The sequence below is a fragment of the Danio rerio genome, chromosome 22 (assembly GCF_049306965.1).
Source record: "Danio rerio strain Tuebingen ecotype United States chromosome 22, GRCz12tu, whole genome shotgun sequence".
Classification (NCBI taxonomy): domain Eukaryota; kingdom Metazoa; phylum Chordata; class Actinopteri; order Cypriniformes; family Danionidae; genus Danio; species Danio rerio.
Window position 1 is genome coordinate 29,593,330 of NC_133197.1, and position 25,116 is coordinate 29,618,445.

General features: G+C 37.4%; 1 long non-coding RNA gene across 1 annotated transcript; it reads left to right on the top strand.

Annotated features, from left to right (window-relative positions):
• The first annotated feature begins 212 nt into the window (after positions 1–212).
• On the top strand, positions 213–23,313 carry LOC141380207 (uncharacterized). Its single transcript, XR_012397845.1, has 3 exons — positions 213–290; positions 699–791; positions 11,813–23,313. It is a non-coding gene; the product is annotated as an uncharacterized lncRNA (long non-coding RNA).
• The last annotated feature ends 1,803 nt before the right edge of the window (positions 23,314–25,116 follow it).

Here is a 25,116-nt window from a genome sequence, read left to right on the forward strand (position 1 = left end):
ATAACTTCAGTAAGCTTAGCCAAACGACTTTAAAATGCATCAATTAATCAAATTAACCCATTGCTGTTGGTTTTTATGTTTGTGAAAATAAAGAGAATCGAATTTGAAGTCAAGAATTGTCACTGTAATATGTAAGCTAATGTTTGCTGTTTTACGGCTAGTTAGATTACAGAACTGAATGACACCACTTATTTTATTCTTACTTTCTTTTTTCCAGAAACGTAACTGGTGGTATTTTCTTAGTTTTCCTCTCGCCGTGTTCTCACCTCCACGTGGCAACATAGATTTTTGTAAGTATAAGTTAAAAGATCTACACGTTAACATGTATAACATATTAGATGAACTTTTAATTAATGTTCAGTCAATGTAATATAAAATAGATTTTCAATATAATGCTGAAATTGATTAAAATTTATATAAAACAATATCAGTGTTATTGAAACTTGCTTTTAGCATTTTATACTGTAAAGCCTTGTATATAGAATAATAAAATTAAACAACAATTAAAATTAACTGAAATCAATGGGAGTTTACTTGCTTGATAAAAAAGATGTAACAATCATCTTATTTTAAAGAGCCTAAAAAATGAGTTTCCATTACAAATAAACTTTATAAGATTGTTAGTTTTTGCAGTGTAAAACAAGGTGATTGGTGTGGTCAAGAAGATAAATGTCTTTGAATCTGTTGGCTTTTAACAGAATGAAGATGTCAATGTGAGGCGAGATTGTGTGATGAGCTGTCTGAGCATCTACCTCAATGAAGACCTGGACACACTTGGTAAAGAATATGTGGTATGTATCAGAATAGTGTGCCAGTAATTTTTCCATCTAGATAATATGGATTGTTCATGAGAATGGAATGGACATTAGGACACATTGACCACCAGTATTTCAACATTGAGTCCATTGGGTTGTTTTGAATAAAAAAATTCATGCAACGTAAATGGTTGTAGAGCTGTCACTCTGAGGGAATTAAATCCGCTTGGTCCAGAGGAACCTGAAGATGAAGTTGTCTGGGTTCTGGCACCCACATGCCCCTTCTCCGCCAGAAACAACAATCATCGCCTAAACAACAAGGTGATGACACAGACATTTCCTAGTGCTCATGAAACTAAAATGATTTTACTGCATTGATATGATTTTGGAAATGTTTATTAAGAAGTGCCTTGTATCATCAAAATGCATGTTCTGGACTGTCTGCTAACGAACTCAAGCGCCTTGAGAACATCACGCACAAGGAAGCCTTTTTGTCGTCTCTGAAGATATGGCAAGTATGTGGACATTTTAGTAAAGGTAAAGGACTAATCAGCTGTTTTCCATTTCATTTGCCCTCTCCCTACCTCAGTCTCCACCCTACTCTCCTCTTAATCTCTTTTTCTCTCCCTCCTGCTCTTTCACTGTTGTCCCCCACTGTACGGTCCTTCTCTCCTTCTCCTTTCTTTCTTTTGTATTCACTTGTTATCTTACAGGTGTAACATAGATTTTAAAAATATATAAAATTAGATTTTGGTGGGTTCTTGAAATTTTTTTACAATGTAGTTTACAAAATATTGTAATTTCTGTCTTCATCCATTAGCACACCTTTTAGTATAATTATGGTTGCTGTCTATACAGAAAAACAAGGAGATAATTATTCTTCTTTGTCTCGCCCGCTCTCTCTCTCTCTCTCTCTCTCTCTCTCTCTCTGTGTGTGTGCGCGCATGTGCGGATGTACGGGGAAGCTGGGAGGGCTGCGTGAGCGTTTGAGCGACTGGCGGCTTGTTTGAGTGAGTTTTCATTCATTTTCATTTCTCTTTCTCTTTTTCTATAGTTAGTTTAAAGTTTATCTAGTGAGATCTAGTGACTGAGAACATGCCGGCAGATTCAGATGGGTTTGCTTCTTTAACGGCCCGAAATGGTTGTAAATGTTTACCGGATGAATCAATCACCATTGAGGACTGTTTGACAGCTATAAGCGCAGAAATAGGCGCAAGGAATATATTATCGGCATCCAGAATGAACAAGGCAGTAGTTGTGTTTTTGAAGGAAGAGTCTATGGTTCATCACTTAGTTGAGGCTGGACTGTCTGTTGGCGATACTTTTTTACCTGTGTTACCACTGTCGAGCCCTTCAAAAAAGGTAACTCTCTCTAATGTGCCTCCATTCATTTCGAATGAATCACTCGAGCGATTACTTAACCGCTACGGCAAAATTGTGATGCCAATTAAAATGATCCCACTTGGGGTAAAAAACCCAGAATTAAAACACATTATGTCCTTTAGACGCCAAACTGCTATCATTTTGAATGCTGAATTCCAACACTTGGACATCTCTGCGAAATTGACTCTGGCCGGTAAAGATTACACAATTTTTATCAGCACAGAGTCAATGAAATGCTTCTCCTGTGGGGTTTATGGTCATACGAAATTAAGATGTACAAATAATAAGATGACAAACCAAAATATAAATCCAAATGTAAATGAGACTGAGCCGACCGCAATAGCGGAGCAAGTTGACACGGAAAATGAAAACCAAAATGTCAGTAATAAAACTGACCAACGGGCTGATTCAGATTCATTGTTAAAAGACGATGAAAATCTGAAAGTTGATGCAGCGAATGAGACTGCAGGAGAGTGTTTGGTGAACACTGAAGTATGCGCTGAAGTGCGCAGCGCGGCGAGCGGTGGAACCGCTGCTGCTGGAAACAGCGATGAATCAGAGCACCCCGCAGAGCTGAACAGTCTCGGGGGAGACGGGAAGCCTCGCGACTCGCGAGAGACTGATGGCCTGGTGCTGGCTGAAGCTGATCAACTGTCCGAGAGTGGTGAGGCTCAGTCCATTGACATTAATTACGATAGTGACGAATCATATGCAATGGATCTTGTTGATGACAATTTAAAAGAAATTCGTGTTGAAAAAAGGCGCAGTTCGCAAATAAAGCCATCTTATTACACAGTACAAGAACTTAACAGTTTTCTTGACGAAACCTTTAATCAACGAAGGCCAAAACTAGAGAAGTATTTCCCAGATTTACAACTGTTTGTGGAATCCTGTGCTGTAGCAATGAGAAAAGCATCATTGGATGAGCTTGATAAACTTAAAAGATTCCGATTAAGGAAACATGTCACTACTGTTAAAAAAATGATTGATAATTTGGATTGAAAAAACAAACTAACAAACAGGACTAATGTGTAAGATTATATATTTTGTTTTTTGCATTCTTTTTGCCATGACAACCTTAAACATTGCGACATTTAATGTTAATGGTTGTCGGAGCACTAAAAAGAGAGTTGCTTTATTTGATTATTTGCGGCTCAAAAAGGCTGATGTTATTTTCTTGCAAGAAACGCACACAGACCAACAAAATCAGGCGCAGTGGCATAGTGGGTGGAAAGGAAATGTTCTACTAAGCCATGGCACAAACCTAAGTGCTGGTGTTGCCTTTCTTTTTTCCCCATATGTCAGTATGCAATCAAATTCAATAGAAATAATACCCGGTCGGATATTGAGGGCTGATATTGTCATAGGAGATGCCTATTTCTCTTTTATTAATATATATGCACCAACTGTTGGTCATGACCGTGTTTCTTTCTTTAAAATACTTTCCGATGCCATATTACAGTGTCCTCGGGGGAATATGATTGTACTTGGAGGGGATTTTAATTGCACTATTGATTCACATTTGGACAGAAATCACAACGAACCTCATAATTCTTCTGCTGAGAGTTTAAAAAAAATAATTTATGAACATAAGTTAGTTGATGTGTGGAGGGAAGCTTTTCCTGGAGTCAGACAGTACACATGGTTAAAAAATAATTCAAATAATTTGTCAGGGGCAAGACTTGATCGGTTTTATGTTGAAAAGGGCACTAGAGGTAGGTTTTTTAATAGCTCGATTACACCATCCTTTTTGTCTGATCATCACTATGTATCAGTTGTTGTATCAGTCTCTCTTTCTAAGCCTTTTAAATCACATTGGCGTTTTAATAATAGTTTATTGCAGGATTGCACTTTTATTCACTCTTTCAATCTTTTCTGGAAAGCTTGGAGAGAGGAGAGAAGTAATTTTCAGTCACTGAGTTCATGGTGGGATGTTGGAAAAACACAAATTAAGTCTTTTTGTCAGCAGTACACAGCACATAATGCTGGAATGCTCAAAACAAGAATGAAGTCCCTCGAACAAGCTATACTAGGGCAAAGCAGTGACTGTACCAACAACTCAACTTTTACTGACTCTGTTGCAAATGATAAACTTCTTTTAAAAAATCTATTGGAAGAAAGAGGAAAGGATGCCTTTCTGAGGACCAGGTTTGCACAACTGAACGATATGGATGCTCCCACATCTTTCTTTTTTGGCCTTGAAAAGAAACCAAGGGAACAGAAAAGTCTTCATCAGCTGAAAGTTCCAGGAGGGGGCGTGATAACGGATCAACGGGAGATTCAATCTTATGCCCTTTCATTTTATGAGGATTTATATTGTTCAGAGCTATGTGACGACACAGCAGTCAATTCACTGTTAAAGGAGGTATCAAAATTATCAGAAGAGGAACAAAATGACTTGGATAAACCTTTGACTTTTGGAGAACTTTCGCAAGCCGTCCAAGAAATGTGTTCGGGGAAGTCACCTGGTCTGGTTGGACTTACAGCGGAATTTTTTAAGGCGTTCTGGGAACTATTGGGTCAGGACATGTATGAAGTGTTTCTTGAATGCATTCATCAAGGCACTCTTCCTCTGAGCAGTAGAAGAGCTATTCTGACTTTGATCCCCAAAAAAGGAGACCTTGGATGTTTAAAGAACTGGCGGCCAGTATCACTAATATGTGTTGATTTTAAAATATTATCAAAATCTCTGACCAATAGACTTAAGCAATATATGGCCTCAGTTATTCACATGGACCAAACTTTTTGTGTTCCGAAAAGGACAATTTTTGATAATCTATTTTTGATAAGAGATATGATTACTGTGGCAAAAATGCACAAAATAGACATTGGTTTCCTTTCCTTGGATCAAGAAAAGGCTTTTGATAGAGTTGATCATCAGTATTTATTTAAAACACTAGAAGCTTTTGGTTTTGGCCCTTATTTTGTGTCCCTCGTTAAGATGTTGTACAATAGAATTTTTAGCATGCTAAAGATAAACGGCTCATTAACCAGGCCTTTTCCTGTAACTAGAGGAATACGGCAAGGGTGTCCTCTTTCTGGCCTTTTATATGCGATTTCTATTGAACCTTTGTTAATATCACTCAGGAGGCAACTGAGCGGTTTTAATATTCCTAATAACCCTTCAGTCAAACTTACAGCCTATGCTGACGATGTAACAATAGTTATAAAAGACTCAAAAGATGTTTCAATTTTAACTTCCTCTATAAATACATATCAGCAAGCCTCATCAGCACGTATTAATTGGGAGAAATGTACATCCTTATTGTTGGGTGACTGGCAGGATGCAGGACCTCCTAGTTTACCTCAGCAATGTAGCTGGGCAAGAGATGGGTTCAGAATCCTTGGAATATATTTTGGGACAAATGAATATACAAATAAGAACTGGGAAGGGTTAGCAGATAAAGTAATTTTAAGAATTCTTAAGTGGCGATGGATTCTTCCACACCTCTCGTTTAGGGGGAGATGTCTGGTCATTAATAATTTAGCAGCTTCTATGTTATGGCACAAATTCACTGTTTTGGATCCACCAAAAGAATTACTTTCTGGAGTACAAAAGGCATTTGTTAATTTTTTTTTGGGATGGATACCATTGGCTTCCTCCAGGTGTCCTTTATTTACCTGTGGCAGAGGGTGGTCAAGGGCTAATACACCTAGAGTCCAAAATCTTGGCAATGAGGCTACAATCACTACAAAAGCTTTTGTACAATTCTGAACCTGCGCCTTGGGTTGTATTTGGGTCATATATACTGGGAAAAATTGGTGGGTTTGGTCTAGAAAAACAGTTGTTTCTAATGCAGAAGAATCTCCTGGAGAAAGTGCAGTCATTACCTTTTAGGTTTTATGTGGGATTGATTAAGTTTTGGAGTTGTTTAAAATTTTGAGAAATGAAGATGACCATTATGGTGTGTTAGAGCCTCTTTTCTTTAATCCACTTTTTCAGTTTGACAATGTGCCATCCTCCTTAATTACTAAATGTATGAATGCCGGCTTAACAAAAGTCATAGATCTGATGGATTTAAATGGTGGCCAATGGAAACCTGCACATATAATTGCCAGTCAAACTGGAATAAATTCATTAAGAATCGTAAAAGGTCTAATGAAGAATGTTAAAGCAGCTTTTCCACATAGTTTTACTGATTTGATTAATAATGTTATACGGAGTGGATTTATCCCACAGTCTTTTCCTGTACTTAAAGTTGTTTTTAAAGATTGGGAATCTGATGAGAATAACCAGACAAAATTGCTGAAAGGATATGGTGCATTGGATTTTAATTGCATTGAGAAAAAGGTTTTATACCACATATGTGTGAAAATTTCACAATTGGGTCAACTGTTGCAAAGACCAGACACTAAATGGAGGGCTTGGCTTTCTGTTTCCACTGGTATCCATCCATCTTGGAGGTTATTTTATAAGCCTCCTACCTCCAAAAGATGTGGGGACATTCAGTGGAGAATACTACATTGTATTATAGCCTCAAATTCTTTTGTGTCCAAGATTAATGAGACTGTTCAACCAGCATGTCCATTTTGTAACACTCTCGACAATGTCCTCCATATGTTCTGTGAATGTGTCAGACTTAAACCATTGCTTGAACTATTAGAGAATATGATTGCAAGATTAGGCTTTATTTTTTCAAATAGTCTATTCATTTTTGGTTGCAGATACAAGAAATCTTGTCAGCAAAAATGCACGCATATCAATTTTTTTATTGGACAAGCTAAGCTTGTGATCCTAAAATCTCATCAATGTAAAAATTCTGGTGAAAATGTAAACATAATTACTCTGTTTAAATCCTTAGTAGAGTCGCGAGTGGTGATTGAATATACATATTACAAACATGTCAATAATATTCTGTATTTTGAATGGAAATGGGGTATTGGAGGTGTTTTGGTGACTGTGTGTGATTCAGGAAAATTGGTGTTTAATTGGTAAATGTTGTAGTAAAAAAAAAAATAAAAAAAAATAAATAATATTTATGTAAAAAATATACAATAATTTTATTTTTTTTGGATGGTGTATTCAAATAATTTTAATGTTCATTAAAGGTGTTGTGAAAAGTCAAAAAAGTCTCTCTCTCTCTCTCTCACTTCCGGTGTGAGTGTTTGGGCACGAGGGGACGGGTGTGTGGGAGTGTGCGTGGTGAGTGAAAGCGATCTGCTTCTATCTCTTTACTTTTTTTCTTGCTGCTTGTTTCTAACTGCTTAATTTGTTTGACACCCTGTTGTTGACTTGTTGAGCCGTGTGCTGCTACTCATTGCGAGGGCAGTATGACGGCTCCACGGTCACAAGGGCTAAACAATCTAACGCGGCGTCATGGGGTGAAGGTGGCGTCCGCAGTGACAGTAGAGGATTGTTGTTTGGCGATAGGTGAAGTCGTGGGGCATGAGCACATCATATCTGCTTCGCGAATGAACAGTGTCATAGTTGTTTTCCTCAGTACGGTGGAGAAAGCTAATGAATTGGTGGAATCTGGCATTGTGGTGGATAATCTTTTTACACCTGTACTTCCGCTATCCTTACCATCTAGGAAAGTTTTGTTATCAAATGTCCCGCCGTTTGTTACTGATGATACTTTAGTGAGAATAATGTCTCGCTACGGTAAAGTGGTGTCACCTATAAAGTTGATACCGATTGGTTGTAAGTCCCCGCTATTGAAACATGTTGTTTCTTTCAGACGCTTTCTTTTTATGATTTTAAAGGAAGATGAAGAACTGGATGTGTCTTTACACCTTAAAGTTGAGGATTGTGATTATGTAATTTATGTCACAACGGAGAAAATGAGGTGTTTCAACTGCGGGAAAAAAGGGCATTTAATTCGTTTATGCCCAAAAGTAAATGAGAAAAGATCCGAAAATGATAACGGTAGTGCTGGTGCGTCAACTGAGGCTGGCACATCAAGTGATGTGACGTCGGTAACTAAAGTTACGACAATCAATGAGAAAGATGAAGTGCGGCAATCTGAAAATGAGTCCGCTCAAGAGGAAAATTTAAAAACTGTGGTGGGAAAGAGCTCTTCTGATACTCCTCTCTCAAATCCTGATACACAGTGCAGTGAAAAACACAAAGACAACGTCAAATCTGATGTTGCACTGTCTAATGTGCGATGGAGTGACTCTGAATTAGAAACGGAGCAAAGTCACTTTAAAGTTCCTTCAAAAAGGAAAAAGGCTAACATTTTTCAATCTAGTAAAGCCAAAAAAACTGAAGTAGACGATGGTTGTAGTGATGATGGAATGGAGAGTGGCAGTGAGTCTTCTAGTTCAAGCATATGCTTGTCTCAGAATGACTGCTTCACTCGTAGTTATGAGGTTGATGAAATTAAACTCTTTCTTAGGGTTACAAAAAACAAAAGAGGGGTGGAAGTTTCTGATTATTTTCCTGACACGAAACAGTTTGTTGAGAAAACTAAACTATATACATCAGAAGGTTTGTTCCCAGACAAAGAGAGATTTCGCTTAAAGAAGTTTGTGACAAAATTGCTGGCTGAGGACGTAAATGAAGGAAATGATATTGCTTAAGACTATGAGTTTGAAAGAGAGTGTGTGCACTTTTTTGTTGTGTTTGTTCTTCTCTTTTCCTTTAATTATTGGTGAGCTAAATATTGCGACAATCAATGTTAATGGTTTAAGAGAAGCTAATAAGAGGGCTAAAGTTTTTGAAGTGATAAAACAAAAAAAAGTTGATGTTGCCATGTTGCAGGAAACACATAGCGACTTTAGAAATGCTGCTGAGTGGGCAGTAGAATGGGATGGGGTCTCAGTTTTAAGCCACAACACATCCCTTAGTGGAGGAGTTGCAATTCTTTTTAATAAAAATTGTACTCCTCATTCATATAAAGTGGAAGAATTTGTTAATGGGAGACTCTTAAAAGTTAGAGCCATCTTTGATAAAGTTATTTTTAATTTCATTTGTGTGTATGTCCCTACTTCAGCTCTAGAAAGGATGGTGTTTTTAAATACACTTTGTTCTGTTATACAAAATTGTTGTGTAGAAGAGTATCTTTTCTGGGTGGAGATTTTAATTGCACAATGTCTAAATTAGACAGGAATCATGCAGAACCCCATTTGCCTTCTCAAAATCGCTTAATTCAACTTGTTAAGGCACATGAGCTGTGTGATGTCTGGAGGCAATTGAATGGGACACAAAAACAGTACACCTGGACTCATGTTAGGGATAATGTTATCTCCTTAGCTAGGAAGTGTGGAGTCTTTTTGTCTTTAAACGAACAATGGATATACTGTCACTTCATTGGCTTCTGGAAGAACCTTTAATTCTTGGAGCACGCTTTGACATATCTTCAGAAGGGACATACCCTGGTCTTAACAAGGCACTTATAGACAATAATGTCATCAAGCTGCTACATTTACTTGAATTGACTGATCGTGATTTTAAGCACTCTGAGGAAGTTGTTAAGCGTTTGGGTTTCAGGTCTGCTCGCCTAATTGAACAGGCAATTCTGAGATGGAGAACTGTCCTTAAACCGGCAGAATGGTTGTTGTTGTCCAGTCTTTGGGATGGAAAAAGCATCCCGAATCCAACAGACTCTTTCCCACTTTTGTATATTTCGGTCAATACAGAGAATTTTTCTGGTGTCCTTTTGGAATCTGTTGAGTCAATGTGTGTTAATTTTTTATCTTGTACTGGAAAAGTTTTGTATAAGTTCTGTGTGATAAACTTAAATAAGAAAATGTTAGACAAAAGGAGTGACACTCCATGGCGTGATTTTTTTAAACTTGAGAATGAAGTAAAACCTCAATGGAGAGCACTGTACAAACCACCATTAATGAAAAAAGTTGGTGATTTGCAATGGAGAGTCCTTCATGGGGCTATAGCTGTAAACTCTTTCATTTCAATTTTAAATCCTGAAATTAGTCCGCTATGTCCTTTTTGCAATGAAAGAGAAACCATTTTTCATGTCTTTGTGAAATGTGTTAGATTGGGTCCATTGTTTAAGTTATTGCAAAGTTTTTTTGCTAGATGTTTTGAGACTTTCTCGATTGAAACATTCATCTTCGGTTTTAAATATGTAAGGAGTAAGAGATTTTCTTGTCAATTACTGAATTTTATACTAGGACAAGCAAAAATGGCTGTGTATGTGAGGAGAAGGAGGAAAATTGAAAATAACACACAACATAATGTAGTAATTGTTTTTTCAAGCATGATACAAGCAAGAGTCTTAACTGATTTTAGTTACTATATACAAATGGATGATTTGGAAACTTTCGAAAATATTTGGTGCTATAATAATGCTTTGTGTTGCGTAGATGAAAACAATGTTGTTTTTACACTTATTTGAAATGCATAGTTTTTCATTGATGTAAATTGAATTGACTAATTTATAGTAATATTGTGTTTGTTTTAATGTAATAAAGTTTTTGTAAAAATCAATCTCTCTCTCTCTCTCTCTCTCTCTCTCTCTCTCTCTCTCTCAAAAGGTAGTGGAGGATCTGAGGCAGTCAGTGAAGCCAAAGCCCAATGTCAAAAGGTAAATAAAGCAGTACAATTAAAAGCATGGATCTTTTTACTGTTGGGGCTAATGGATGTGGAGTAAACTCTATCGTTTTATGTAATGATAGGAGCTTCATAGCAGTAAGTGACGTCATGGTGCACCTGCGGTTTATTAGAGTAATTTCATTGGAAGAAACCGCTTCATCAGGATGGAACTCTTAAAGGGATAGTTCACCCAAAAATGAAAAGTTTGTCATCAATTACTCACCTTCGTGTTGTTCCAAACCCGTATCACCTCCATTCGTCTTTGGAACACAAATTAAGATATTTTGGATTTAATCTGAGAGCTTTCTGATCCTCCCATAGACATCACTGAAAATGCACATTTAAAGTCCACAAACATAAAGTCTTTATTTTTATAATTTTTTCAGCCAAAAAGTATTCTTGTTGCTTTATCATGTTCAAATTGAGTGACCCATGTCACATGGACTACATTAACTATGTTTTTAGTAGGTTTGTGTAATTTGAATGTGCACTTTCAGTGGTGTCTATGGGAGGATCAGATCCAAAATATCTTAATTTGTGTTCTGAAGATAAACAGAGCTGATATGGATTTGGAACAACACGAGGGTGAGTAAAAATTTTATTTTAGGGTGAACTATCCCTTTAAGTTTCAGGCTTGATGGACATACTACACTCATCCTGACTTGATTGTCAGATTATAAATTGTTACATTGGCAGAAAGGTGCAAAGCATTCATGAGAAGCGTCTCCATTTTTAGTTAACTTTTTTTAACTGCATTTTTTTGTGGCAGGTTAACGGCTTCATTGGAAGAAAAATCTCTGCAGTCTCCCCGGAAATCCCTCCGTTCTAAAATAGAAAACCTCACCCCAAGTGAAGGGTTGACCCATAATCAATTGAGAACAAGACTAATACTTGTATAATTTTCAGATATTATATTGTTGTTGTTACATTAATAGGAAATTGCACAACTGGAGATAAAAATGCATTGTGTTGTTGTTAACTTATTATCCACAGCCTTGTGACTTTTATTTTTCCAGGCTTTTAGGGGGTGATCAGGTCTTAAGGTCATTATCCTGAACTTGCATCCATTCCGTTCTCATGAATGCATATATGCTGTCTGCTTTAATGAAAAGATGTACGTATGTGTGCGTGCATGCGTGTGTGTGTAATATTATAAGTGTGTGTTTATACATTCCAGGACATTGAATCCAGAGAGGCAGAGGAAGACATGGCAGGAAAGACCATGGGCATCTACAAAGTACAATCAGAGGATCATGGTCAAGGTGATGGACGCTTCACTGATGTCCGTGTTGTGCTGGAAGGTGTGGAGGTTCTCCACAACCTGTAGAGTGTCACTCATGCATGGGTTATGCTTTATGGCCTGATCTACGCGCTCAATTTGAACAACCCTAAAAGCCTGAAGTGTACATTTGAGGTGTACCAGAAAATCCTGATGGACCTGGACTCAACCAAGCTTTCCCCGAAAGTACAGACACTGAAACTGAAATTGCTCCAGTGATTTGGCTAAAAATAATAACTTATACAGCCCCTACCCATTTTTTTTCACATTGTGCTCCAACCCAGAGATATGTTAAAATGATTTCCTAGTTCTATAATGATATGTTAATTATCAACTGAAAATGGATCTCCGAGTACAGTTTTATTTTTTATTTATTTATTTTTTTGGGTGTCCAAGCAGTCATGTGATGTTCGAGTGTGGCTGTGTAAGTGGGTTCATATGGATGGTTTCCTAAATGTTGGCTGATGTTAACTTGGCTCAATCCAGAGTTTTGTATAAAAGATAAATATAAATAAATCTGGAATTTTCCAGTTGGTCTAATTCAATGTGATGCATTGTTTGATTTGGTTTAGTATATAAGCATACATTAAACATGATTCAAATAAATGTTATTTATATTTTTTAGTTACCCCAATTTAGTTCTCTTAATTATTATGCAATTTATACAATAAACTGTGTATTTTAAATAAATACACTTTTTGTTATTAATTTAGAATAATTACACTTTACATGAACTAATTACGTAAACCTGAGGATTATGCATTTAAAATAAATAGGTTTTATTATCCTTATGAAAATAAATAGTATAAAGTTTATTTGGTAGATTTGTGTTAAAATTATGAAAAAAATATAAATGGGAATTTGTCATGTAATAAAATTACATAAATCTTAATTTTTGGATGAAATATTTCTGTGAGTATTGCACTTTTCACTATTTCAAATTGTTTTACCAGAGTTTCTCTTTTGATATCTTCCCCAATCTCATCCATGGCATCCACAATTACTTGGCTTGGTAAAAACCCTTCTTTAATCTCATATAAAACATCCTTAACCTGACAAACACCTGCTTCCAACCAATATTTAAAATATACTTCTTTCTCTTGTGTTAAAATATTAGCATTTAAAAACAAAGGTTGATTTAATAACATGTTCCTCCCTTCAGGTTTAAAATCAACGTGACTTAAAAACTCACTCCATGCTTGTAAAACTTCTCTATAAAAATCAGGAATCCCAGTCATCATGCTTTGTTTCAGTTTCATCCATAAAATATAATCATTCATATTAAAACCCCCACATTTGTTAATATAAAACCTCATTACATGTTACCATTCGGCTTTAAATTCTTTATTTAAATACTTTTTTATTACTTTGACTCTCATGCTTTTCTTTCTTGTCTCTGGATCTAACAAACCTAACCCCCCATCATCGGTTGCTCCAATTAATACATTATATCCAATTCTTGGTGGTTTTCCTTCCCAGATAAAACTCAATAAACATTGTTTTATTCTCTGCTCATGCCAGTGATCCATAGGAGTAACTACTAACACATACCACATTTTTGACAACATCAACGTAATTACGATTAAAACTTTTCCTTTCAATTTGACTCTGCTTTGTTTCCACCATTCCAATCTTCTTTCCATTCCTCCGATAATTTCATCCCACATTATCTCCTTATCTCTTTTCCCATTTTCTCCAAAGGTTATCCCTAAAATATTTCTTTCTTTCTGGTCTTTAAATTTAAAAACATCAGGTAGAATACATGCATTGCCTAATCTCATGACTACAGTTTTTTCCATATTTACTTTAGCACCTGATCCATTACAATATCTTTCAATGATTTTCATTGCATTTATAACACTTTGCATATCTTTTAAAATCAGTGTAGTATCATCTGCATACTGATAAATTTTCTGTTCTATTTCTATTTCTACAATTTTAATTCCATGTATTCCTTTATCTTTTATTATAGCTGATCCTAGAGCTTCAGTCTAGACTGTACAGCTGTGCAGAGAGTGGACATCCCTGTTTTATAGATCGTGTTACATTAAAACAGTCTGTAATAAAACCGTTAACTTTAATACGACTAATAGCTCCGTTGTATAAACACTTGATCCATCTTAAAAAATTATTCCCAAATCCAACCTTTTTTAAAACCTCAAATAGAAAATTGTGTTCAACTCTGTCAAATGCTTTCTCGAAATCTACACTTATTACATATCCATTCTTTCTCTTTTCTTTTATGTATTGTATTATATCTCTTATACTGCTAATTATGTCTGTGATATCTTTCCCTTTCACGCCAAATGCCTGACTAGTTTTCATAATATCGGGTAAAACCTTTTTAACTCTATTTGCTAAAACCTTGGCTAAAATCTTAAAATCTGTGTTTAGCATTGTTAGGGGTCTAAAATTCCTCAAATCATTTTTCTCACCTTTTTTCTTATATATCAGTTTAACTAAACCAACTCTCATTAAATGCGTTGTTTCTTGTTTTTTAAAAACGTCATCAAAAATTTCCTTTAAAATTGGTGCTAAAACATCCTTAAAAACTTTGTAAAACTCAGATACTAATCCATCTAATCCTGGACTTTTCCCATTACTTAATTGCATTATAGATTCCTTGATTTCTTCTGTTTGTATTTCCTCATCACACATCTTTTTATCATCTTCTGTTACCTTTCCCTCAATTTGATCCAATAAAAATTGTTCTTCTTTTTCATTTATTTCACCTTTTTTTAAAGACTTTCATAAAAATCTCTAACTTCCTTTAAAATATCCTGTTTTTCTTTTATTTTTTTCCCATTTTCTTTTTTAAATTCTCTTATAATTTCTCCGTTACCCTTACTTTTCTCTAAATTGAAAAAGAATTTTGTACATTTCTCTCCATCCACAATATATTTGGCTCTGCTTCTGATCATCGCACCTCCACATTTTCTTTCTTCTATGTTTCGTAATTCCTCCTCCAGAAACAGTATTCTCTCTATATCTACCTTTTCTTGATTTAAACTGTCATTTAATTCCCTTCTAACCTCTACTTCTTTATATGTGCTTTTGCTTTTTGTATTGATTTACTCATTTTAATCGTATACTTTTTAATTTCATATTTTGTGTTATCCCACCATATTCTTTTATCTTCATGATACATCTCATTTTGTATTTCAGTATTTATTAAGTCCACTATTGCCTTTCTATAAGGTTCTCCTTTTAAAATTTCTGTATTTAAAATCCATATCCCTTTTCCTCTTTCGGTTTCATTAAAATCAATCTTCTTTAATAAAAACTTGTGGTCACTTAGCGCTGTTTCTTTAAAATAAACACTCTGTATAAAATCACCCAGTTTTTCCTTGCATAAAATAAAATCAATCCTACTGTGCTTTAAGTTACCATCTACTAACTGTCTTCTTGAATATTCTCTTTTTCCTTCATTCCTTACTCTCCATATGTCCACTACTTTGTGCTCTGCCATTAGTTTCTGCAACTCTTTTCTCCCAGTGTCATTCCTAAAAACCATGCCATCCGCTAAATCAATTCTATTAAAAACCGTGTTAAAATCTCCAATTAAAATAGTTTCTCCCCATAAAATCATTAGATCATTTATTCTGTTAAAAAAGTCCTTCTTTTCTTTTTCTGCTACTGGAGCATGAATGTTACATAATGTTGTATTATTTCCTTTCATTCTAATAGCAAGGCATTTTCCGTCTTTATCATTGTATATTTCTTCCACATCATTCTTTATATCTTCTTTGACTAAAATAGTGACCCCTCTTCCCATCCTTCCATCACCATTGTTATAAAAAATATTTGCCCCCTCCATCTCCTTTTAAAATCTTCCATCACGCCATCATTCCAATTTGTCTCTTGTAAAGAAATTAAGTTTTGGTTTTTGCACAGTTCCTTTACTTTGTCAAATTTTGTAACATTCAAAAGACCTCTTGTATTAAAACTAACACAAATAAAAACCATTAAAAGAAAAGATAAAAATAAATACTTAAAATACATTACTCATCTTCCCCTCCTTCTAAACTCCTTAACACATTGAACATATTAGCTTCAGCCTTTTTTCCAACATTGTCAAAATTTGGTTTTACCTTTAGTGTTCTTCTTCTTAAATTCACTTTCATACATTTGTCCATATTGTCCACCTTTGCATCTTCTTCACCTTCACCTTTCATGTCTGAAAACTCAATTTCCATCATTTGATTTCCTCTCTCCTTCGTTTCTCCATCTTCATTAAAATCCACAACTTCTCCAGTGTTATTCTTTAGTTGTTCTATTTCTATTTGCTGTGTTGCTTCTTCCTCCAGATCTCCTTCAAGTTTTGCATCGTCCTCCTTATTTCCTTCTTGCACCTGTCTGTCCACCTGTTTTTATTTTTCTCCTTCCTTCCCTTTGTAATGGAAATTCATTTTTAGATGAGCTTTATATGTTAGGAAATTTAACAAGTTTTGGGTATTTGATTATTGTGATCAAAAATAATTAGAAGGGTTTTTACTGCAAATTGGGCCTCACCATGCTGGTAGATCTGTCTCTGTGGGATAGCGGCGTGATTAATGAAAGTGAGATCTGACATCGGGCGGAGATCGAGACCGTTGTTACAATTGAGATCTGGCGTTTAGCTGAGATCAAGACCTTATACAAGTGAGATCTGGCGCCTGTCTAAGATCAAGACCTTTTTAATACGTTCGGCTAGCTAACTGCGATTTACTCCCGGGAGGGGGTTGAAATCAGGGGGCTGTACAATTTACTTCCAAAAAGAAGCTGAAACCCAGGCTGTGCGATTTACTTCCAGAAGGAGGTTGAAATCAGGGGCCGGGCAATTCACTTCTAAAAGGAAAGTGAAATTGTGTGCCACGAGAAATAGAGCTGGAAAGCTTAACTTGTCGATTTTAGGTGAAAAATCGAAATCTGTTGGAGACGTCTGACAGATTAATAGGTACCGACAAAGTCCAGGGGAAGATTTTTGCCAGCATGGGGACGTCTCAAAACAATGTACGAAGATATGATAGACCGGTGTTTTGGAATATGGGAAAAAATTATATGGAAAAAGAAAAAAAGCATGCAAGATATAGGAAAACTAATAAAGTATCACAAGTTTCTGAGGGAAAGGGAATGCTGAGTGTTACTAGGTTAAACAAATTGAAAGAGTTGATTAAGAAGGCAAAAGGAAAAGCAGGTTGTTTTTGTGAAAGGAATGTGTGTGTCGTGTGGAGACACTGTTGATTGTTGGCTCAGAAAGGCAGATAAGAGGCAAAGAGGAAAATGCTACTGAGGCAGCTGGCATTTAGGGAAAAGAACGAAAAAGTGTCATGTAGGGAAAAGAATGAAGGAGATAAAGTGAAGGAAAAAGCAAGTGAAAAATGTGAAAGTGTGAATGAAAGATTAATTAGCATTACTAATCTTTTCTATACATCTGTTTCCATACATGTACCGCCGTACCATCACTATCCCGTGGCTGAGCTGCGAGCCTTGAGAACTGTCCCAGAAAACCTCCGACCGCACCAACGAAATTCCCACCTCGAACGAGTGGAGGACATCTGTTTTAACTGGAGAAATGGACATTTAACAGACATTTTGCTGTGTGCTCAACATGTTGAAGACAAGACAAGAGCAAGACAAGAAGAAAGCAGAAAACGAGCTGCACATGGCTCTGGTACAAGCGGCCAATCAAAGATAAAACCAAGACCTGACAACCAAAGATATCACAAGTTCAAAGGCGACAAAGGTGTCAAAGGTGAGAAAGATACCAGAAGATGGAGAAACTGGAATGTGATGGATGGCGATTAAATCTGCAGAGCCTGTGGTGTACGTGACGAGAAACTGTACCAAATGTCTGCGCTTGCCACCGAGATGGACTTTTGGTCAAGGATTGACCCGAAAGGCGCAAACCAACAACGGAGCTGATGTGCGGAGAGGGAAGAGCAGAATGGAGAGGGTCTGGGCAAGCACCCAACAGCTACAGTAAAGGGAAGTGAACATTTTTTACTAACATGTTTAAATGTAGACACATTTTTATACACACATATTCACATACACTGATATACTGGCTCTCTGCAATGAAGAAAAAGCTTGCATTTCCCACTGTAATTTTGATCACAGTGATGTTGATCATTTTTCTGATGAAATGGCATTGTTTTTTTGGTAATGAAGCATTTTTAATACGACAAAATATTTTATGTTGATTGAGACCACTTTGGTTGAGTTTTTTAGCTGATAGCGGAGCTAGCAGATCTTACATACGACCTTGTGACCTGCAGTGTGAAATACCTCTATCAACCAAATTTCACAAGTCTCTGTCTGGATCTGGTCATACAGTGGTTGAGCGATTTACAGCTCCGCTGACCTGTGAGACAGAGGGGGGTAAAATTTTCAGACATGCATTTGTTTGTTCACCAAAATGCCCCGTTCCCATCCTCGGAAGGGACATTTTGTGTAAACTAAACTTAATTTTAACGGCAGATTCCTCTGGTGTGAGAGTGATTGAAGGGGAGGAATTTTGTTGTTTACAAATTGAATCACAAGAGCCGAAGTGGGCCTATGAATGGCTCATTGAAGACAATGAATGGGCTAATTCAATTTGCAAATTGGCTAAAGAATGTGTTAAACCTTTTGACAGTGATATAATGTCTCCTGGTGAACTGCATTGTACGTCACAAGTCGTTATTGATAGGGATGGTGATTTTGAAAAAGCTTGGTTTGAGAAAAATGAACAGGAAACTTTGAAATTGGAGAAAATGTACTGGAATGACAGTTTTTGTGCAGTTTCAGTGTCTCTGTCAGAAGAGCAGCGTTCATTCTATCTCTTATCAGCACAGGCTGTGCCTCACATATCAGTTTGCAAGGGTAAACAACAATCTTGGGCTGATTTAGGGCCGTTTGTGAAGCACTGTGTTGAAGCCGATGACTGGGAGAATAGAGAGAAAGGGGTACAATTTAGCAAAAGCTCAGGGGCAATTAGAGTAGAGAGTAAAACTGAAACAGCTGTTTCAAAAACTGTGACTGCTATTGACAAAGTGTGCGTGAAGAATTCTTGCATGGTTGACTTTAACGCTGCAGACATAAATCCAGCTTTGGCAGAAATACCCAGCGAACTGTGGGCTAAAAGCAAGTATGATGTTGGTTTGATTAAAGGTTGTGTGCCAGTCACAATCACTGCAAAATCTGATTACAGACCATGTCAACAACAATATCCTTTGAAAAGGGAAGCCATTGAGGGTATTACCCCAGTGTTTGAGGCTTTACTGGAACAGGGCGTTATTGTACCATGCAACAATTCTGAGGTTTGCACCCCTATTTTTCCTGTTAAAAAGATAAGGGATAATGGGATGCCTACAGAATGGCGTTTTGTACAGGATTTACAAGCAGTAAATGCAGCTGTCAAACAAAGGGCTCCATTAGTTCCAAATCCGTACACGATTTTGTCACAAATTCCTGAAAAATCACAATTCTATTCAGTAGTTGATCTGGCAAATGCATTTTTCAGTGTGCCAGTGGACAAAGACAGCCAATTTTGGTTTGCATTTAATTTCAACGGTAAAGGCTACACCTTTACACGTCTGTGTCAGGGTTTTATAGCATCTCCAACTTTGTACAATGAAGCGTTGTTAAGAAGTCTGGAACCTTTGACCCTGACAGCTGGAACTGCTTTGCTACAGTATGTTGATGACTTGTTGATATGTGCTGAGGATGAGGAGACATGTGTGAAAGACACTGTGACTCTCCTTAAACACCTGGCTAAGGAGGGCCACAAAGTCAGTTTGACAAAATTGCAGTTTGTTAAACAAAAGGTAACATTTTTGGGGCATGTCATTACACCACACAGTAAATCTCTGTCTGAAAAAAGGGTGAGTGGTATAAAAAATGTACCAAAACCGCTGACGAAAAAACAAATGTTGTCTTTTTTGGGAATGTGCTCATATTGTCGCACATTTATTCCAAATTATGCAATTTTGGAACAACCCCTGAGAGCCCTAACATTAGGGAAGGGGATGAAATCCACTGACAAACTAGAGTGGACGACAGAGGCAGAGCAGGCATTTGTAAACATGAAGTTACAAATGGCTGAGGCCCCTGCATTGGGTTTACCTACACCAACAAAACCATTTGTTCAGATGGTAGATGAGAGAAATGGGTTCATGACGTCATTGCTCCTACAGGATCATGGAGGTAGATTGCGACCTGTGGCCTACTTTTCGAGCAAACTTGACCCTGTAGCAGCAGGCCTGCCACGTTGCTTAAGAGCAGTGGCGGCTGCGGAAAAGGCTGTTATGGCTTCAAGAGATTTTGTTGGTTATTCTGATCTGATATTGATGGTGCCACATTCTGTGTCCATGATACTTCAAGAACAAAAAACATCGCATCTGTCAACAGCTCGCTGGTTGAGATATCACACTATCTTGTTAGATATGCCAAATGTGACTGTTAAACGATGTACTGGTTTGAATGCAGCTACTCTTCTTCCTACTGAGGAGGATGGGGAAGAGCATCATTGTTGTTTAACTGTACACCACGACCTGAACTCTCTGACGAACCACTTGAAAATTGTGACAATGTCCTCTTTGTGGATGGTTCAGCGTTCAAAGATCCACAAACAGGCCAGAATAAGGTTGGTTACGCTGTAACAACTGAATTTGATGTGATGGCTTTTGGTAAATTACCAGGGCACTATTCGGCACAGGCCGCAGAGCTCGTGGCGTTGACAGAGGCATGTAAATTAATGGCAGAAAAAGAAGCTACCATTTACACTGACTCTAGGTATGCATTTGGGGTAGCTCATGGTTTTGGGGCTCTGTGGAAACACAAAAAATTTCTAAAGTCTGATGGTCGACCAATAGTCCATGCTCCTTTAGTGGCAGCGCTGCTTGATGCAATTTTTCTACCTGACAAACTGGCCATTTGTAAATGCGCAGCTCACACTAACAACAAAGACTCTGTTTATGCAGGTAACTCCAGAGCAGACGCAGCAGCAAAAGTCGCGGCGTCCCGAAACGAGGACAACTCTGAATGTTCTCTGCTATCTGTTGATAATGACAATGACGTGTGTTCTTCTTTGCAGGATATGCAGACCTTCACGAGGGGGCTGGAGAAAAACAAGTGGAGACAGTCTGGCTGCGTGATGAAAGATAATGTGTGGAAGTGTGCTGAGGGCAAGGCGTGTTTACCAAAACATTTTTTCTAACATTATGCGAAATTACTTCACGGTAAAGATCATGTGTCAAAAACAGCAATGGTTGCGCAAATGAACGAACTGTGGTTCACAAAGGGGTTCACTACATTTGCGGACAATTTCTGTAGACGATGTGTAATTTGCAACACACATAATGTGGCCAGAGCGATAGAAGTTCCACTATCATCTCATCGACCTCCAACAGGGCCTTTTGAATATTTGATGATGGATTTCATTGAATTGTCCCCATGCAATGGGAAAAGGTACTGTTTGGTGATGGTTGACATGTGGTCAAAGTGGGTTGAAGTTTTTCCAACCTCAAAACAACATTCGGCTGCGGTAGCAAAAACGTTACTGACTGAAATCGTGCCGAAATGGGGAATACCACAGAAAATAAGCTCAGATAAAGGTACCCATTTTGTTAATGAAGCAATCAAACAAGTGGGCCAAGATTTGGAAATTGATTTGAGAACACATTGCAGTTACCATACAGCTTCAGGTGGAGCTGTTGAGAGAGAAAATGGTATTCTGAAAAACAAATTGGCAAAATGTTGTGAAGACACAGGGCTTACATGGGTTCAAGCTCTACCCACTGTCCTGATGTACATGAGAATGAGAAAAAGACCAAAAATGAATTTGAGCCCGTTTGAAATTCTCTTTGGCAGACCACCGCGTGTAGGTGTGAATGGGGGTAAACAGCAGCTGCCCTCAACAGATGTGTGTGAGAATGGCATGTTGAATTACTGTAAAGAAATGTCTCATGTGTTGTCCAATGTTTGTGTGCAGGTAAAGGCCGCATTGGGGAAGGCAGCTGACAGACCACTACACAATCTGAGGCCTGGCGATTTCGTGGTGATAAGGGACCTGAGGAGGAAGAGCTGGAGAGCGAAACGTTGGCTGGGTCCTTTTCAAGTGCTACTGACCACTGAGACAGCGGTGAAGGTCGCGGACCGGGCGATGTGGGTGCACGCTGGGCACTGCAGGAAAATTCCACCACCTGAGGAGGATTCTGCGAGGGAGTAGGAGAGAAAGAGGGGCTCTGAAGCTGTCTGAAGGAAAAGAGCAGGCTGATATCTGAGTGAAGCAAGGTCACAGCTGGGGAGAAACAACAACAAAGTCAAGAGGTGTGTGTGTGAAACAGTAACTTCTGAATACAACACCAAGCAGCAATCAGACGGAGGAGAAGGCAAGCAAAAGAGAGGTGAAAAAGCTGTGCTTGACCATCACATTATGGATCTGAAGATGGACAAAAAGATTGCTGGCATCCATTCTGTGTGCAAGGAATGTGTGGTCTGAGGAGAACAACACTGGCATTGCTGCTAGTGTCACCTTAATTAACCTGATTACAACAAAACATTACTGGCATTGTAGTTGATATGAGATTGGCTGTAAAAGTGCCTAAGAACGCTAACAACTCATGGCTAGATTGGCTGTCATTTAAGTGGGGAAACTGGATCTACTGGGCCTTTACTGTGGTGTTACCTGTATTGGGGGTGGGCCTGGTGATATTATGTTGTCTGCCATGTATATTCAGATTTGTATCATGGTCAGTGGGCAGACTAATTACAGCTACATCATCCCTTCAGATGGTAAAGATGGCTGTCAACAAAGAGGGTATGAATATTGATATGGGGGATGAATTTGATTATGACTTTGATGATAGCAGCAGCTATGTGGATATGAACAAAGAAAAACCGTAAACAGATTGAGAACAGATTTAGGTGACGGCTGTTACTTAATTGAGAAAATGTTAATGGATCTGACTTTTTGTTTGAATTTTGAGACAACTATTTGCTTGCTTATATGTATTTTGGGTCTATCCAAACAAAAACAGCAACCTGCATGAGTTGTATGTTCTGTAACAAGTCTTAAAAGAGTGATCATTTGCATGAAAATTGAGAGAAGACTCATTATTACATGTGTGTGTATCTGTGTTCTCCATATGTTCATCATAAAACCTACGTGTACATTTTTATAGATAACTATATTTCTTTAGGTGAAAACTTTTTTACGGTTGCTTAAGAAGGATGTGTGGTTGTTATGAGCATATCACACGAAGAGCAGAAGACGCCTGACGTAATTGTAGATGAGGCCTTATTGGGAGTTGACCTCGTAAGCAGTACAAACTAGATAAAAACGTGAACACACTTTGCTTTAGTATCTCACTCTGCAGAAACTGTTGTTGCTGTATAATTGTGATCTTCTTTATAAAGAATAAAACTTTGAAAAGACATCCCGGGTAAGACTTTGTTTCTTGACCACTGAGAGAGCCTCCTTAGAGAAAATAGCCACTACACCTTCCATTCAACATTCACATTTATCTAAGAATTCTGCACACTCCGAGCATCTGACAGTGGTGCACGATCGTGCAAAATGTCCCAATTCTCCGCATCTGTAGCACTTGAAATTAGGACAGTCTTTCAGCAGATGGTCAGGGCTCATGCACTGCCTACAAGTTTTCACTTGCCGACTGTGCATCACCCGGAAATGCTGTGGTCCTTCGGCTGTTTCTAGCCTCGTGCTTTAGAGCAGTGATGCCCCCTCCTTTGGGAACCTTACCTTTAGGAACCTCGTCCCATTCGATGTCAGTGCCCGGGTAGCATCTTCTTTTAATTTTTGTTAGAGGCTCAACACCCCATCCTTCCAATTTTTCTACAATTATACTGTTTTCCAGGTAGACAGACAGGTGCAAGAAGGAAACTACATAATCTCGGTTATGCAAACTTTTTTTTTTTTTTTAACTCTTTATTTTCATTTTCATTGAAAAAACCTTCATACATTACATACAGTACTGCCTGAGTTCTTACAAAGAAATATACCATCAAAATTATTTTGGTAGTACTTACAGTGAATTCAACTTATTACAAAAAGGAACGCAAAACCCTACCACCCACCCCACCCATTTGACATTGATCAAAATATTTGTGGAAGGTTCATAAAAATAAAAGGCATATATGCATAACATTTACAATCATATATAGATCTGGCTGGGACAAAAATTTAAAATTGAGGCAAGGCGTACATGGACAATGAAACCAAAAGAGACATTATAAAAAAATTATAAAATAAATAATGAAATAAGATAAATAGATAAATTAAAATACAACAGTCTTGTAAGTCTATCAGTTCAGTCTATCTGCAAAAATAATATGAATGGTTCCCAAATCTTGTTAAAAATGGACAATTTGTCATTTAGTATGAATCTCAGTTCTTCTAAGTGTAACATATTTCCAAGTTCTCTAGCCCACATTTCAAAGGTGGGGACAGCATCAGATTTCCACATTTGTAAAATGAGTTTTTTTGCAAGACACATACAAAATAGAATTGCTTGTGTTTGGTTTCTACTGCAAGGACTGTACTCTGCTCCTAAAAGTCCAATACTAGGATCCATTTCCAGATTCGTTGAGTACACTTCAGAAAGAAATTTAAATATATTTTTCCAAAATGGTTGTAGTTTACTGCATGACCACAAAGAATGAAACAAAGTTCCTGTTGACACACTGCACTTATTACAACTTGAAGAGACTGTTGGAAATATTTTGTTAAGTTTTGATTTAGAATAATGGAGCCTATGAATGACCTTGTATTGGATCAGATGATGTCTTGCGTTCACAGAACATGAATGTATATATTTTTAAGCATTCATCCCATTTGTCATCACAGATGTTAATAACCATTTCATCTTCCCAGTCATGTCTTATTTTAGCTGTACTGCTGTCCACCTTCCAACAGCACCTGTCCAACAGCAACTTGTAAAAGTTAGACACATTACCAATATTTCCAGGGTTTATGCTAACAATTGTATCCAATGTAGGATCTAGCCTCTCGATTTCAAAATCTTTAATATGTTTTCTAACAAAATCCCTAACTTGCAGATAACGAAAAAAGTTTGAGGAAGTAAGGTTATAATTTTGTTTTAGTTGTTCAAATGAGCTAAATGTTCCCTCTTTGTAAAGATCTTGAATTGTTAAGATGCCCTTATCTTTCCATTTGGAGAAAAATTTGTCATTTAGTCCAGGAGGGAATGCATGATTAT